Raw genomic sequence first — 5,559 nt, 5'->3', positions numbered from 1 at the left:
TAGGTACTCTGTGTCTAGCTAGTCTGAGACATAATTAGCACAAATTGATAACTAATTTACAACTTACCTGAGATAAAGTTTTAATTAAATTATTTCTTCAATTAATAATTAAAGTGTCACCATAATTTTGTTAGTTACTAGAACTAATCAATAAAACATTTAAATTATCAGCTTTTATATATAAATACATTCTCCGTATGTTGACTAAATATAATTTATCTACACCCATGCTTTAAATCCTCTATTAAAGATTCTAAAGCAGTTAGCTTATTGCCAACATTAAAACACACAATGTCCTAATAACCATTACATCATCCAAACGAGTGATGTAAGGTTGTAGGTACTGAATTTCATAACAACACTTTGTTTTTTTTTCAATCCCTTCATGCGCAAAGAGTTTCAACAGACAGCCACATTCTTATTGCTCGATGCGTGGTATCCGTATGAATTTCAAAAAAAGAACATCACTACCAGATCGTCGCTCGCCGATCGATTCGAATCCCCGCTATTTTCCTTCGATAATATTTTAATTGTTTTGTTTACGAAAATTAGCGATTCAAGTTATGATAGCACACCGCCAGATATTTTAAGCACTGCAATAATACTTAGTTTATTTGTATATAATCAGTAATGATGATACTAGTTTACTACTAGGACTAGCTGTTTTAATATTAGCAGTAAGCTGTTTCAGAATCTTTTAGAGGATTCATATTCTGGGTGTAGATAAAGTCTTGTATGCAACTGTTGATAATTAGGTATTAAAACACTCATGTGATACTATTATCATAAACCCACATTCGTGTTTTAATACCCGTTATTACACAACAGTTGCATATATAACTATTAATATACACATGTTTTTACTTATTTTTTTTTACGTTTTTCAAATTTAGCATGAATATTTTTGTAATTATTTAATTTGTTATTTTAGAGTACCCTCAAAATTTGCCGTAGTAATGCCAATGATGACTGCCAAGTTAAATGGTTTACTGTTGATCATAGCTCTATTTGATCCCACAATACGTTCTCCGACTAGTGTGGTGATACAATGACAATTACAATGTAGTCATATATGACTTGTATAATATTTAAAATTATTGTAATTTAATGATAATTCATATGTATAAAATCGATTTAAATAAATTATTCTTATATAATGTTGATACTTAGGTAATAAAAAGGGTATTTGTGAGCTGTTTTCTGTATTTGGATGTCTACTGTGTACTTGTTTTGCGTGAAAACACTCGGGGTTATAAGCCGTTGTAATTTCGCTTGAACTTTGAAATTCTCCACATTATTGATACTTATTAAAATGTCAATGATGTCATTGTTTCTATGCCGGCGGTGATAATGAATAATCTTTTTTTTTATGTAAGGGACGAGACGAGCAGGACGTTCAGCTGATGCTAATTGATACGCTCTGCGTATTACAATGCTGTGCCGCTCAGGATTCTTGAGAAACCCAAAAATTCAGAGCGGCACTACAATTGCGCTCGTCACCTTGAGACATAAGATTTGTTTACAAAAAATGAGCGATTTATTATTATATATTAAACGCTGCAAAAGAACATTATATTCGAGTGAATTTTAATTATTGCACTATACAAAATGTAAATTACTACTAAAATAAATAATTGTTTCAATACTTAGTTTATATATATATATTCAGTAATAATTTATATCAGGGTACTACCAGGACTGGTGTTTTGGTGTTAGCAGTAAGCTAACTGTTTCAGAATGTTTTAGAGGATTCATATTCTGGGTGTAGATAAAGTCTTGTATGCAACTGTTGATAATTAGGTATTAAAACACTCATGTGATACTATGGGTGTGAATGTCTCGGCTTCGCCTCGTGTGATAAATCCACATTCATGTTTTAATACCCCTTATTACACAACAGTTGCATAAATAACTATAATTTAACTGTTTTTTGTCAATGGTCAACAGGTTGAAAAAACTGTTAAATCGTCAACAGGTTTTGAAATATTGCGTTGAAGAAAAACAGTTAATTCGTTGAGGAATGTAAAACTGTTTATTAATTATGCTTCATTTAATGCGAGTTGGAGGTAAAGACGTTGACTGAATTTATTAGCTTATTACGTTTAAAGGGTTTTTGCGTTTAAGAAAAACAGTTAATTCGTTGACGGATGTAAAACTGTTTATAAAAACAGTTTATTGATTTAACGACCACCTCTAGGAAACAAAATTTTATTCACTCTTACGTGGTCGTACGTAGTAGGTGTCAGTGCCTACGCGAGCGCGCGGCTACGAAATTACTTACAGGGCGTTCCGAATTGATATTATGGAAAATTAATTTAATTACGTGAATTAAGTATTTTATGGAGTACTGTCATTGAAGGTTTTTAAATAAATTTAATTTAACTGTTTTTTGTCAATGGTCTACAGGTTGAAACAACTGTTAAATCGTCAACGGGTTTTGAAAAATCGGTTAATATTTTAGGTATTAGTATAGTATTAATAATTTAGGTTTTTATTAGGTTCATACTTCATATTATATTAATAATATTGCTAAATTTAATTTATACGTAGTACCTATTTCGTAAATATAATATCAAGTCAACGTTTTCGTTGGAAAATTCGTCAACTGTTTTGAATTAAGCTGTTTTAGTGAGGCATTCAATTTCTTCATTTATTGCGAGTTACGGGTGAATACGTTGATTGAATTTATTAGCTTATAATGTTTAACAGGTTTTTTCGTTGAAGAAAAACAGTTAATTCGTTAACGAATATAAAACTGTTAATAAAAACAGTTTATTGATTTAACGACCACCTCTACGCGGCTACGAGATTACTTACAGGGCGCTCCGAATTGATATTATGGAAAATTAATTTAATTACGTGAATTAAGTATTTTATTTCTAAATTTATTTTTGTGTGGTAACGGTTATGTACCCAAGCGTTCATTTAATGTCGCCATTATTCGCTTCACTATTTTCTACCGTTCAAGATTCGCGTAGACCAAAAAACTGTCAATACACCTAACTTCCACATAAACGTACTCGTATACTTACATACATATGTAAGTATAAATATATATTTATACTTATAGTAACATTAACTACCTATAAATTAGTATAGTATAAATATACATTAAACATTTATAACAAACTATGACAATATAATATATTCAACTGCAATTCTTATTCTCATTTTTATATCTCGAGTCTTACACACTCGTAATTGAAATTTGATCCCGCGTTTTCTCATTAATTTACTGTTTTCTTAAAGCCCACAATTCATAGACTACATTTAAACGTAGATTTTTTTTTATTAGTGTATCAGCTATACGCTATAGGTATATAATCCAATATTAATAATCTAATATATAAAATTCTCGTGTCATGGTGTTAAACGTTGAACTCCTCCGAAACGGCTTGACCGATTCTCATGAAATTTTGAGTGCATGTTGAGTAGGTCTGAGAATCGGACAACATCTATTTTTCATCCCCCTAAATGTTAAGGGTGGTCCACACGATTTTTTTTTTAATTTATTTGATTATGAGTCAGCATTAAAAAATACACACAACTTCAAATTTTCACCTATCTACGATCAACAGTTACTTTTGTATCGCTATTTTAATATCGGCAATACAACGTTTGCTGGCTCAGCTAGTTAAAGATATTTATTAATATTTTATAAGTGACATTGAGTGATATATTTATATAATATGACTAGGTACTATACGATATAAAGATACCGTGTTTTAGTCAACATAGTATTGATTGAGCGAATGGTGTACTTTGTAGAAAATATTCAAATAATTGACTTTGTTATTTTCGGTAATGATTGCATTATCTACGGCACACAACACATACACACACACACACACACACACAGATACACAGAAACTATATTACAAGCAATTAATTTACATAAAACAAGCGTTAGGTATTAATTAATTAATTTATTTATTTTAATTTAATTTATTAATTCAGACATTCATCTCGCTCTCAGTACTTTAGGAATTCTGACATTGTCATTGCATTTGTTAGATGCAATTAATAATTGTGACAGTAATCACGACCATCATGTTCACGAAGCATCCTTACACAAACAATGAGTTCAAGCTCTAAAGGTTGATACATCCAATGTATTTATACAGTTAATTCTTTATTCGTATTTATGTAATAATATATATTATTCATATATTGGATGCTGCACCTTAAAAACTAATTTATTATGTGTATTACAGCCATTGTAAAATACTCTATTTCATTGAAAAGAGTGGCCGATCAATTTCTTGTATATTCTTCTCACGAGCTCAACTTTTTACGATCATATGGCAAATTCAGTAATTTGTAAGAAATATTTTAGTGATGATTCAATTGCACTTAGTTTAAGCCTAATTGAATAAAGTTTATTTGAATTTGACTTTCACTTTATCCCCGTCTTTTCATCCGCAAACAAATCACACTCAGGCCTTGCGTTCAGAATAGCGTTGAGCGCGGCGAGGAAGCGGGATTATAGGTGACAGTGCATGCGCTACTGTTCGCCTCTACCGAAAACCAAACAGTTGATGCCTACAGTTACGGAGGTACTTTTTCGGAACAAAAAACCGACACAGTTTATCACTTAACTCGGGAGCATCGATCTTACCATGAAAAACTTTACAGGTAGTAGTGAGTTGTCGATTCTCCCGCCGTACTTCCAAAGAATTATAGTTCAGAGAACCCAGAAGAAATTTGGTTTGATATAGCATTAATAATATTATTAATTTCATATTTCATTTTCATTTTCAGCTGTTACAGTATGCCAATATTGTTATAGAAACCAATAGCATAATCAAGTGTCTCGATAAAAATCAGGACGTTTACTAAAATATTTTATCATCAAAATACCCTACCACTGGATTAAAAAGAAACTTAAAAATATCTATTTTTAACACTGCCTTAAAATTAGTGTTTCCTATAATATTGTTACCCATTTATCAATATCATAATATTTATTGATTACACTCCTTTAACATCAAGATCATATAAATAACTGTGTTTAGCAAGACTCGATCCTGCAGATAAACTGGTGAAATCATGAACATACAATATACTGGCGTATACACAAACAAAGCATGCGAAAGAGAAGAACATCTATAGCAGAGATACAGCACAATAGAAAAGGTTTTTACAACCGATATTGACTGACAAGTCGTAAACGATCAACCATGCTTGACCTTAGCTGCCTCATAATTTGAGTATTTATACAAAATTGTTTATTTCACACACACATTATCTGTCAGGTTGTCTGTACGCTGGAGGCTGATATATTCTACGTATATGGTTAAAACAACACACAATATTATACGTTATAATAATATAATATTAACGTTATATAATAATAGTGAATTTTAGTGTTAGAATTGGTATTATATGTTTGTTAAAACCGAGTTTCACACGCTATGATCCACTTTTGATATTTTATTAAAATCATATTCAAGACAATACAATCTCTTCATTGCATTTAACATTTTCAATCTCTTATCCAAATCTTCGAATTCTTTATCGAGATCAACTTTAACTTCATTAAGGCAATCTTCAGTTCTG

The sequence above is a fragment of the Leptidea sinapis genome, chromosome 18, assembly GCF_905404315.1.
Source record: "Leptidea sinapis chromosome 18, ilLepSina1.1, whole genome shotgun sequence".
NCBI lineage: Eukaryota > Metazoa > Arthropoda > Insecta > Lepidoptera > Pieridae > Leptidea > Leptidea sinapis.
The sequence above is the reverse complement of the archived record's forward strand: the minus strand, read 5'-3'. Positions refer to the sequence as shown.